General features: G+C 35.0%; 1 protein-coding gene across 1 annotated transcript in view; it reads right to left on the bottom strand.

The window, feature by feature from the left end:
* Nucleotides 1-9922, bottom strand: part of LOC101899725 (peroxidase) — a 142430-nt gene extending 132508 nt beyond the window's left edge. The window contains exon 1 of the mRNA XM_059124027.1: nt 9243-9922. The gene's annotated coding sequence lies outside the window, so the exon portion shown is untranslated. The remainder of the gene's footprint in view (nt 1-9242) is intronic.
* Nucleotides 9923-13549: the final 3627 nt, after the last annotated feature.

The raw sequence follows: 13549 nt of genomic DNA, 5'->3' as shown, positions 1-13549 counted from the left end.
ATGATTTTGCAGTTGCTCTACAGGTCGCAATTATAGACCAATCGACGCGGAAGATAGCATGGGGCTAGAGCTTAGGGCTGGACAGAAGCCTTCCAATTTTGATGGTCATCGGGTAACATTTAGTGGGTGAAATATGTCACAACATTTGTGTTAAATAAAAGTCAAATTTTCTATTAAACCGCGAATATTTTTAATCCCGCCGAAACCACAAATAGACGAACAGATCAATTCTGACCGTTACGTAGATGCCGATAGTAAATATATCGGATATATATAGCAAAATATATACAATGTGTATATATAAGGGAAGGGGATGTTAGTTAAAATGCTTATATCTCAAAAAGGGCTGTACCGATTTTGACAAATTTTGTCAATTCAGAATGCCCTCTTGACATGAAAGTATAAAATCTAAAAAAATTGCAGAAAAATATGCCAGTAAAGATGTTATTATAGATTTTGTAGTATTTTGTGACATTTTTTATTTTTTCATATTTTTTATCGCATGCGATTTTTTCAATTTGACTTATAATATTTTGTAATATTTTTTCACCTTACAACACAGGTTGGGGTTATTATATAAGGATTGCAAATATCCTCCGATCCTCACGAAAATTTTCACAAGGGTAGGGTTGGGCTCAGAAGGACTAGGCCTATTGTTTTCAAAGATGTCCGCAATATATTAGGGGTTGGAATGGACCAACAACTAAAAATTTTCCTGATTTTGCAGCCGTTATAAAGGTGACAAATAGAAATCAGAGGACACGAAATCTCGCATAAAGTTAGAGTTTAGGACAGCGGGTACCATGGACCACTAATTTTGTGTGAAAAAATACCAGCATTACTTATAGGCGATATCCGAAATACGCAAATGGAAAACATCTGGCTTTATTATGCTGATTTCGTTGACGAATATAGCCAAATATCGTAGACAAGCAAATCATATAAATGAATCTAAATTTGGAGATACAGAGGGGCTTCTTACTGTTGGAGATGATTGCAAAATATTTAGGGGTTCAAATTAACAAAAAACAGAAATGTTTTTCCGATTACACAAGTGAAGCCAATCGACACGCCTGTGAAGAGAGTTATGGACAGGGAAGAATTCTAGCATTTTGGATGACCATTGGATTATATTTATCTGTAAAATGAAAATTGGGCAAATGTCCCTAGTCAAAATCCTAATTTCAAAAGCGAAATGGATTGGGACATAAGGGGCTTCTAACATATTGTAGTGTTGTAGGGTATTACATAGTCGGCCCCGCACGACTATAGCCTTTGCTTTCTAGTTTTTATATGAAATTAATGAAATTAAATATGATTTCAAACACTAAAAGCTTTTGTAAAATTCAATCGAAATCATAGGAAGTAAAATAATCCTACATGTGTCTGTCATTTGAACTCTAGATAGAGGCAATATTATTTTATACATCCTTTTGAAATCTAGCAAAAAGTTCCAATTATATGTATGGGTCCTATATAAGTCCAGGTTTAGTATTAATATTTTAAAAAAATATAGGATTCTCCCTATGTAGAATTTCTTTATGCCAAAAAATTCAATAAATGTCTAGTGATTGGTAAAAAATCCTATATAACGAACTACTGCCGCCTTCGGTATGTCGTTGTGTCAAAGGCTTAAGTTGTAATCAGCCTAAAGGTATTAGACCACTAAATACTTTGGACGAAATCCGTTTCAGGACATTTGGAATCGATCTGGCGATAAACGTCCGACAGTCTTTCTGGGGCCACGTTTACTTTTGAAAGAAGTGCCCGATATGGTCCAAACTTGGTACAAACTAGATAGCGTTAGAAGATGGCCAATATTCGTACAGTTCTTTTGGCATCTTCCGAATGAAAGTGAAATAATATAAATCTCATATTGAGTGAAACTACGCACATTTCAATATATTCTATTCTAGTACCTGCTCCACAAAATAAAGCAAAGGGAGTTGCAAAGTGGTACATGGTAATATTTATGTAAGATTTAGGTCATGTGCGAAAATGCATCATGCTGATGCACTTCCGATTTTCTTCAAACTTCAGACATCCAATATTTCCCGTATAATAGATTAAGTATGAAAATGAAATATATCGGTCCATTCTTTCTGGTTCCCCTCCCATCAAAAATTTAACCCATTTTATCGTATCTATATATCTGATTTAGGAGGGAATCTTGAAAATATCAGTCAACATCTTGAATACAAATAACTCTCATGAAATGTAAAATCAGTGGACGATTTTCTTCAATCCTCTCATATCCCATATGGACAACATGAAATCTTGGATGAGGGGTAATGTGTCCGTCCACCCCTTTGGGAATCACTCCCACACAGAGCCAACATTTATATTATTCTCAAAAATACTATGTGTTGAGGGTATTACAACTGGTTGGTATAACTTCGAAATATTGGTCCTGCACATAGGACGTTTTATACGTATCTTCCTATATTGCCGAGCTGAGTCAATCTAGCTATGTGTCCGTCCGTCTGTCCATGTTTAATTGTAATCACATGTGCAACTATACAGGGTGAGATTAAAAAACTGCAACCAACTTCAGACTGCTGTCATTTCTAAGGCACTCGTCCGACAGCTGATAAAATTATTCCAATGACAGCTCATTATATTGTTTAGAAGCGTACAAAAGCATTTTGGTGAGAATTTTCCAGAAAAAAAGTTATTCGTGATGGAATTCAAGCGTAATAGTGTGATTTCTATATATTTGGCTGGAAAACCCCAAGTGGCTATCGTAAAGGCACTCCAGCATTTAAATGTGAATAAATCTTTTGTGTCTCGTACAAACGCTTGTTGCCGTGATACTGGTAGCGTAGACCGACGCCAAGGAAGTGGACGGAAAAAAACAGCAACATCAGCAGAAATGGTTCGAAAAGTAAAGAAGCGACTTGATCGAAACCCGCTTCACAGTTGCCGAAAAATGGCTCGTGGGCTGAACATATCGTAATATTCCATTCTGCAAATATTGAAAAATGAGCTCGAGGTAAAGCCATAGAAATTCCAAAAAGTGCCAGAACTTGCACCGCAACAGAAACAAAATAGACTCAAAAGAGCTAAAGAGTTGCTTCGCTTGGGCGAAAATCGTGAACTATCGAATTTGGGTTTCTCCGATGAGAAAACATTTTTTGTCCAGCAGTTTGTAAACAAACAAAATGATCGTGGTTACTTGCCAAAGAGGTCAGCTAAAAATGTGCACCTTCGGTTGGCCACCAGAACACAAGCGCCGGACGTGGTGATGGTGTGTGCTGCCATAAAAGCCGATGGTCGCTCTTCGCTCGTATTAATAGACCGTCGCATCAGAATAAATGCCGAATATTATCGCCAAAATATTCTGGAGGGTGTATTAAAGCCTTGGGCAAGATTTAGGTCAGGTTTGAACAGGTTTGAACTATTTCTTTTGTACATCCCCTACAAATTTTTCAAGTTTTAAATAATGACTCTTGTAATAAGTGTTCGACTTTTTTCAAGCTTGGCACATCCTAATTTTTGTCTATATTAGAGCATGTATGAAAATCGTATATAATTTTGTTCACTCTTTTTACTTCTACCATAAAAATAAAAATCTCATATTCAGCGAAGGGAGTATCCGACAAACATAGTTGAAAATTGCCACGTTGTTATATTTGGATGAGGCTTTGGCTAGGTACAAAAATGGAATATAAGGATCTACAACAGTTCAAAACAAATGAATAGTATTTGTATCAGACATCGGAGGGAATATTGAAAATATTACTCCCCCTTAATGTTAAAATTTTGAATATTTATAACTCTCATAAACTTTGAAATCAGTGCTTGATTTTCTTCAGTCTGAGCATATCCCAATGGGTAATGGCTCATTCTACTCCTTCTGAAACCTTTCACACAAAGGATAAGGATTTCAGGATTCAGCGAAGAGAGTATCCGATAAACATAGTTGAAAATTGCCACGTTGTTATATTTGGATGTGGCTTTGGCTAGGTACAAAAATGGAATATAAGGATCTACAAAAGCTCAAAACAAATGAATAGTATTTGTATCAGACATCGGAGGGAATATTGAAAATATTACTTCCCCTTAATGTTAAAATTTTGAATATTTATAACTCTCATAAAATTTGAAATCAGTGCTTGATTTTCTTCAGTCTGAGCATATCCCAATGGGTAATGGCTCATTCTAACCCTTCTGAAACCTTTCACACAAATGATCAACATTTTTATTAATCCCTTTTCCCTAGCTCTTTTCCGATTGGCTGTAATTTGTCAATTTTGTTTCTCATTTAAAGTAATTTACAAAATTTAAAATCGACCGTTTTTATATGTCGTTTGTCTGTAATTTGCTATTTTGAAATCTTAAATCACTGCACATAAGTGACCGACTTTTTTCTGAAAAATTATGGCTTGATCGCCACGAAATTTTACATACGATCAGATTAGGGTCAGAATAGAAGTCTGTTTTTTTTTTTTTTTTTTGTAGATGATCGTAAAATATTTTGTGGATAAAAGAGTTAAAAAACAGTATTATTTCTGATTTAACCGTCACAGTATAGCTCAGAATTATAGACCATTCGAAATGAAATTTTGCAATGGAATATAGTTTAGGACAGGGCAGTACAGAAACGGGTTAACACTTTTGTATGAAAAAAAACCAAATTTTCCAGGTCACTTTGCAACGGAATTGCAACAAATAAACGTATAAATTGAGGTATATAAAAATATATACAGGAACCGAAATTTTCAAATATTGTAATTCGTTTTTAAGAATTTCATTTTTATGGAACGAAAATTGACCTAATGTTCAATTAAAACTATACTGAATGGAATCGTAAACAGCTTCGAGTTTTACCGTGTGTACCAAGCAGATAGACCGACGAAACATTCCGAAATGGATTTCGTCCATTTAAGGCCGTGTATGATCGTAAGTTTCAGGGTTTTGGAACATTTCGAAAAATAGTTAGATTTTCACCATATTTTATAAGACGTGCTTATAATCCAAAAATCAGATTTCCTCAAAATTAAGATTTCGTCTCCAAATTTCCAAGAAACTCTGGAATCAATTGTTTGAAATTAAAGGAAAACTTAAGAAGCGGTACATGGCCAAATTAAATATATTTTGGTCTGGTCATGTGTCCCTTAGGTTCATAATCACTCGTTATTGTACGTATCATTTGACACGTCCGAAATGTGACCAGTTGATTTGTGTACAATGAAATTGCCGAAAATATAATATTTGGTCCAAATATTGTTCCACTCTTTCTGGTCTATGCCCACACAACGGGAGTATCCAACTTTATAAAAATTAAAAAACATCGTAAGTTTTACCAGACTGAGGTCCGCAAAAACCAAGAATATCGCCCAACTTTTTTGAGTTCCTCCCCCATTAAGGATAAATATTTGTAATGGTCGTATATCGCATAAAGTGTGAAACGATTTTGGCTTCATTTTTATTTTGCATATTCCAATATAATTGTCAATGTGTGTGGTTCACATTGTGGCAACGTCCATAAACTTGTACTGACTGATCTTATAAACTAGCAGACATAATACCCGGCAAAAACTTATTATTGTTTTTTAGCTTAAAGTAAATAAAGTCCTCCCTCGAAGAAAGGTACAATAGTAAAGTCCAAAGCATTTTGTCGTCTTAAATCGACAAAAATGTAGAAAAAAACATTATACCCCCAGCCATATGGCTATGTCATTTGATACGGCAAAAACGTGCATCATTAAAATAATAGTTTTAGCCCCTAGGTCTCTTGGACCAAATCCGTTTCAGGACATTTGGAGTCGATCAGTCGATGTGCACACGATAAATCTCGAAAGGAATGTCGGATTTGGTCCAAATTTTTATAATTTCAAACTTAGATCGAGTTCGGAGATGGGCAACATCGGTTCACTCCTTCAGGTAAATCCCCAAAAAAGTCTATATTTTCAAAAAAAAAAAAAAAAATGCACAGAAAGACACAGGATAATCCGATTTTGTTCCAACTTTCCAAATCCTAATAATGACATCAGTGCTAGGTCAAGTGCGAAAATGGGCAATATTGGTGCACTACAACAAATACCTCCCCCACAAAGTGTCAAATTTTGATGTAAGTGTGATGTAAGATTCCGATTGTCTTTAAGTTACACACATCACATATTTTTATTAACCCAAGGTCTGGTGTGAAGATAGAATATATCGGTCCACTCCTTCTGGTACCTCCCCCACAAAGGGTCAAAATTTTGAATGTCTGAGAAGCTCATAAAACGCAAAATTAACATTTGCTTCCATTCAGAATTTTACAAATCTCAATATTTCTATCAATACAAGATCTGTTAAAAAGATGGTAGAGATCGGACCATTTCTTCTGGTACCTCCCCCACAAAGGTTCAAAGTTTTAAATAACCAAAACGATGTTAAAATCCGAAATAAGCATCCGATTCTCTTCATATTTTACACATCACAATATTTTTATTAACCCATGGTCTGGTGTAAAGATGGGACATATCGGTCCACTCCAACCAATATAGTCCAAACCTGGCACGTCGCAATATTTTTATAATATTTATTTAGGTCCGATATGAAATGAACAATATTGGTCCGTTCCTTCGGAATCCACTCCATAGAGGGTCAACAATTTGAATAAACATAACAGAAGTCAAAATATATTTAAATAATCGAACATTGCATGCTATATAGTTGTCAGCAAAAACCGACTGATACTTGTTAACATGTTTTTTATTTTATTTATTTTTTGAATTTTCCACAATCTCTTTTTTACTTTGTATGCTGTAGATATTGAACTTTCAATTTGAATATTAAGTGTAGTTTCAAATCCTACATCTATAGCTGACGCCAAGTCTTGAACTCACAGCTATCGATTTAGAAATTTTAATAAATTCAAGGTTTTTGGGCAGGATGTTTTTGATTATCCAGCAAGACGTTGTAAAATTTATTTCAAAAATCAAGACTCACGATTCTTGAAAAAAAAAAAACTTTAAAAAATGTTTAAGACTTTGCCATTAATTCTTTACAAAAATATTTTGACCCAATCGAAGATCTAGTTACATTATTATTATCTTAATAATAATAATAATAATTATACAAACACATATTGTCCTTCTGCGTTACAATGGTCGATAAATCTTATCCCCCATATATCATTGTAAGGATTTTTTTCGATAGTTTCATTAGGAATCACCGATGTCAACAAAACCTTCTTCGGAAAGCTTTTCTGAACAAAATACGATTTTTCAAACAAATTTTTTTAGAAATGTCTAAAAATTTACCACTTTAGAAGGGTCCAGACCGAGCCAATTTAAATTTAATTGTAATTATACCCTACAACACTATGTGTTGGGGGTATTATAAGTTTGATTGGGCCAAAATTATGTAACACCTCGAAATATTGATTTCCCACATAGGAAAGTATATATGGATCTTCCTATCTCGCCGAGTTGAGTCGATCTAGCTATGTATGTCCGTCCGTCCGTCTGTCCATGTTAATTTGTAATCACTCTACTGGTCGCAATTATGGCCCGATCTTCACGAAATTTAGAATGGAGGTGGGGCTAGGGTCAGAATAGAACCCTATTTCTTTTGGAGATGATCGCGTAATATTTAGGGGTCGAAATGGACCGAAAACTGAAAAAATTTCGTCGAACTTCGCATGTACCTAGAGTTTAGGGCGGGGAAGAAGCCTACCAATTTGGGTGGTCATCGGATAATATTTAGCGGGTAAAATAGACCATATCTTTTGTGTTGAAAAAATTCAAAATTTTTCATTAAACCGCGAATATTTTAAATCCCGGCGAAATCACAAAGCCATGACAAGGTTACTTCTGATCTTTACATTGATGTTAACATCCAACAAAACGGATATATAGCAAAATATATGCGATATATATGTCTATCAAAGAAGATATGCTTGAAAGATATCTTATATGTCGAGAACGGCTGAACTGATTTCGACAGTTCTCATTAATTCAGAATGGCCTCTTGGCAGGAAAAAAACAACGTCTAAAAAAATCTCATAAAAATATCTCTCTAAAGATAAAAATATTGATTTTGTAATATTTTCTCATATTTTTTCAATTTTGTCATATTTTTGGCATATTTTCATTTTGAATTAAACATTTGGTAATATTTCTGCAGTTAACAAAACTAAGTAGTGAGGATATCAGGATATCATATACAGATCGCATTTATGGCCCGATCCTTACGAAATTTTGCATGGGGATAAGATGAGGGTCAGAATAGAAGCCTACTCTTTTTGGAGATGATCGCCATATATTTAGGGGATGAAATGGACCAAAAAAACTGCAAAATTGTCAGCAGGTCGTAATTATCGCCCGATCCTCACGCACATTTGAATGGGGGTTACCGGACATTGCAAAAGCCAAGTAGTTTTGGATGGCCATCCAAAAATATTCAATGTGTGAAATAGTTTGCCAACTTTTGTAGACAAATACGAAAAAGTCCATTCCAGTGACTCTTTGGAGAATTCACAAATACAGGAAAGACGCACTTCTGACTATTTCGTTAACGCTGATTTCGTTGAAGAATATAGTCAAATGTCTGTGTCTCATATAGATGCATTTCAGTCAAAAACCAATAATAAATGTTAATTTTTTGCCACTTCTGAGAGATTATAGGTCTTTGGGAAGTATTGGTTCCAGATCTAGGAAGACCATTTACGTGCAACATCCACCAATATATTGGAAATGAGCAAATTAGTTTAAGTTGCTATTATTCGAAAATTAGAGAACGAAACCTGATGGTTTTCTTTTTATTATTTGTCACAATATCTTGTGGAATTCTTTCGAGTATCTCGCCTATATAAACTGTATCGTTTATTATAGTGTTGTAGGGTATTCAACGGTCGGCCCCGCTCGACTGTAGCCTTTGCTTACTTGTTTTTAATTTGGCATTAAATTGTATTATTGGTAAAAGTATTAATTTATGTTTTACCCATATAATATTCATAAACTAAACAATTTGCCAACTTGTGCTTGGATACAACTCTATTCCATGCAATTTAAATACTCAACAGTGCAAATAAAATTCGAAGTTAAAAATCGAAGTTAAATTCGTATACCTAATTTGCAAAAAAAAAAAAAAAAAAAAAAAAAACTAATTCAAATTATTAACTTTCACGCCAAACAAAAGTAACTGAAATAATTGAAACGAAGCGAGAAACAGACACAAACACACAAATCGAAATAAATTCGAAATACTAATTACAAGTCAATTGCGGAATGTGATACTAAAACACTTACCTTATTTTCAACAGTCTAGCCGGAATTAATGGATTGCTTTAGCTTCAGTTGATTCGTTGTTTTTTGAGTTCTCCTTTGGAGTTTATTTGCTCAAATTATTTGTTTGTTATAAATATTAATAACTTTGTTTTAATTTTTTTACAACATTACTATGTTTTTTCTTTCTTTCTTTCTTTCTTTTTGTAACGAGAAATGTATTTTTTTTAATTTCAGCACTTCCTTGTCAAGGCCTCTGTCGTTGTAATGTAGGTAAGAAGGAAAGTATTTTGGATTTTATTTTGCGTTCGTTTTCTTTTACGATTTTATTTCATTAACTATTCTTGTTTGTGGTTATTTTTTACACAAAATTGTTGTAACGCAATTTTTTGTTTACAATTGTTGCATGCAATCTTATCGAAAAATACGTTTTTTATGAATTAATTATTTTTTCACTTTACAAGTGTCGATTATTTTAGATTTTTCGCCGAATTTTTTAATAAACTCAATTCAATTCAACTTAATTTATTTATTCAAAATCGCAAACGTTACAACGTTTTATTTGAAATTCAACCCCAATGCAAAAAGCTCTGCCTTTTGGATTTTCTTTCAGTTTTCCGTTGGGCGGTTATTCGATTTGTTTCGCTTTTGGTTTGGCTCTGACTTCAAATGCTTGTAACGGCAGACTAACGTGTGCGCTTAAAAATCGTTGATATTTATATGCGCTGCTTTGCTGCGCCGACCAGTAGACCATTGTTGGGGGAACTGCAACGGCATTGTTAGCGCATGCGCAGCACCTATCGCTAAGCTAAGCTTTTGCCTTTGACTTCAGCCACCGGCTTCTTTTCTTCAAGCTTAGCGTGCGTTAACTGCAAATGACCAGCACGAAAGCGAGCAAAGCGAAGTTGTGACCATTTGTTGGGATTTTTTCATGTTCTCTACCACAAACAGGATCAATAACTTTTCGAAATGAGTTTGAGATATTTTCTAAAAAGAAGTCTCGGTCTTGACAACATTAAACTGTTAGTCCTCTACTTCATTAACATATCTATTAAATATTTTTAACGTCTTCTCTTGGTCTTCTATGAGAAGGCATTTTCGTCTTCTATGAAAAGTCCTTTTGGTCTTCTATGAGAAGGTATTTTGGTCTTCTATGAGAAGGTCTTTTGGTCCGCTATGAGAAGGCCTTTTCGTCTTCTATGAAAAGTCCTTTTGGTCTTCTATGAGAAGGTATTTTGGTCTTCTATGAGAAGACCTTTTGGTCTTCTATGAGAAGTCCTTTTCGTCTTCTATGAGAAGTCCATTTCGTCTTCTATGAGAAGTTCTTTTCGTCTTCTATGAGAAGTCCTTTTCGTCTTCTATGAGAAGACCTTTTCGTCTTCTATGAGAAGGCCTTTCGTCTTCTATGAAAAGGTCGTTTGGTCTTCTATGAGAAGGTCTTTTGGTCTGTTATGAGAAGACCTTTTGGTCTTCTATGAGAAGACTTTTGGTCTTCTGTGAGAAGACATTTGGTCTTCTATGAGAAGGTCTTTTGGTCTGTTATGAGAAGTCCTTTTCGTCTTCTATGAGAAGTCCTTTTCGTCTTCTATGAGAAGACCTTTTCGTCTTCTATGAGAAGGCCTTTCGTCTTCTATGAGAAGGCCTTTTGGTCTTCTATGAGAAGGTCTTTTGGTCTGCTATGAGAAGGCCTTTTGGTCTTCTATGAGAAGGTCTTTTGGTCTTCTATGAGAAGATCTTTTGGTCTTCTATGAGAAGTCCTTTTCGTCTTCTATGAGAAGACCTTTTCGTCTTCTATGAGAAGTCCTTTTCGTCTTCTATGAGAAGACCTTTTCGTCTTCTATGAGAAGGCCTTTCGTCTTCTATGAAAAGGTCGTTTGGTCTTCTATGAGAAGGTCTTTTGGTCTGTTATGAGAAGACCTTTTGGTCTTCTATGAGAAGACTTTTTGGTCTTCTGTGAGAAGACATTTGGTCTTCTATGAGAAGGTCTTTTGGTCTGTTATGAGAAGTCCTTTTCGTCTTCTATGAGAAGTCCTTTTCGTCTTCTATGAGAAGACCTTTTCGTCTTCTATGAGAAGGCCTTTCGTCTTCTATGAGAAGGCCTTTTGGTCTTCTATGAGAAGGTCTTTTGGTCTGCTATGAGAAGGCCTTTTGGTCTTCTATGAGAAGGTCTTTTGGTCTTCTATGAGAAGATCTTTTGGTCTTCTATGAGAAGTCCTTTTCGTCTTCTATGAGAAGACCTTTTCGTCTTCTATGAGAAGACCTTTTCGTCTTCTATGAGAAGGCCTTTCGTCTTCTATGAAAAGGTCTTTTGTTCTTCTATGAGAAGGTCTTTTGGTCTTCTATGAGAAGGTCTTTTGGTCTGTTATGAGAAGACCTTTTGGTCTTCTATGAGAAGACTTTTTGGTCTTCTATGAGAAGACATTTGGTCTTCTATGAGAAGGTCTTTTGGTCTGTTATGAGAAGACCTTTTGGTCTTCTATGAGAAGACCATTTGCTCTTCTATGAGATGACCTTTTGCTCTTCTATGAGATGACCTTTTGCTCTTCTATGAGAAGACCTTTTTCGTCTTCTTTGAGAAGACATTTTGCTCTTCTTTGAGAAGACATTTTGCTCTTCTATGAGAAGACCTTTTCGTCTTCTATGAGAAGATATTTTGGTCTTCTATAAGAAGACCCTCTGATCTTCTATAAGAAGACCTTCTGATCTTCTATGAGAAGACCTTCTGGTCTTCTATGAGAAGACCTTCTATAACAAGAAGACCTTCTGATCTTCTATGATAAGACCCTCTGATCTTCTATAAGAAGACTTTCCGATCTTATGTGAGAAGACCTTCTGATCTTCTATGAGAAGACCTTCTGGTCTTCTATGAGAAGACCTTCTGACCTTCTATAACAAGAAGACCTTTTGCTCTTCTATGAGAAGACCTTTTCGTCTTCTATGTGAAGACCTTCTGTTTTTTATGAGAAGACATTTTGCTCTTCTATGAGAAGACCTTTTGCTCTTCTATGAGAAGACCTTTTGCTCTTCTATGAGAAGACCTTTTGCTCTTCTATGAGAAGACCTTTTGCTCTACTATGAGAAGACCTTTTGCTCTTCTATGAGAAAAAATGTTGGCCTTCTATGAGAAGACCTTTTGCTCTTATATGAGAAGGACTTTTGCTCTTGTATGATCTGACCTTTTTCGTCTTCTATGTGCAGGCCTTTTGATCTTGGAGAAGACTTTTAGTTTTTTTTAGAATGAAGTTTTTGTTGACCTTTTATGATAAAAAAATAGGTTGGCCTTCCATGAAAAGACTTTTAGGTGTTTTGTGAAAAGACCTTTTGTTCTTTAATGATAATATTTTTGGTCTTCAAAGAGAAGAACTTTTGATCTTTTATAGGAAGACCTTCTGGACATATATGATAAGGTCTTCCGGTTTTTTATAAGAAGATCTTCGGTTATGACCTTTAGACTTCTGTATTGACATTTTAAAACTTTGTCGGATGTAGAATCCTCTTGAATGTCTTCTATCTACGAAAAAACCGCATGATGTATTTTTTCTATGAAGAATTAGAACTTTCCATCTACTAAAATTAGTTAGAGCTTCCCATGTACAAAACCTCATTCGGTATGCCACTTTCATCTGCTTCTGATTCGGCTGGAGTAGGTAAATAAACAAAAAGCTCAAAGAGGACCGGTGGCAGTATCACTTGTCTTTCTGCGTTTAATTAGACAAACAAAAAACAGCACAAAAAACAAACACCTTTTGGAATTTGTCACTTTGTTTTTAACGACTTTGTTGGCAGTTTGTTTTCTTTTTGGCCGCATCTTCCGTATTAAATATAACAATCGTATTATTATTGTTAGCCGAGATCAGCGAAGCTTCACAACATTGTGTGGAAGTGCGGAGTGATTTACAACAATGTTATCGCCGTAGATCATTTTGCATTTTATCATCAGGGTCATTACATCGACAAAAGTCTGATGGCGATGATGATGATGCAGATGAGAGTGACATAAGAAATTTCATTTAATTTTTTCATGTGCAAAGAAAACGCATCAAAACATTGGCAGCCAAACAGTGAAATAAAGAAATGAAAAACAAAAATGTGTGAAAACGAGATGGCTGTCTCACTAATGTTTGGTGGAATATTGTGTCTGGATCGGTAACTACGCCAGTTTAAATAAGTTTTAATTAATGGCCGCCATGCTATCATCAAGTGGCAAACGTCAGGATTGTCTAAAACAACGCCAAACGTTTTCTTGACAGCCGTACAAGATATGCGATATCAAAGGATTATGTTTCCAAAGTTATTATTAAGCTTTGTATATTTTCTATAAAATTGATAAC

This window comes from Musca domestica, unplaced genomic scaffold (assembly GCF_030504385.1).
Source record: "Musca domestica strain aabys unplaced genomic scaffold, Musca_domestica.polishedcontigs.V.1.1 1, whole genome shotgun sequence".
Taxonomy (NCBI): Eukaryota; Metazoa; Arthropoda; class Insecta; order Diptera; family Muscidae; genus Musca; species Musca domestica.
Note: the sequence above shows the minus strand (reverse complement) of the source record. Positions and strands in the feature narration are given on the sequence as shown.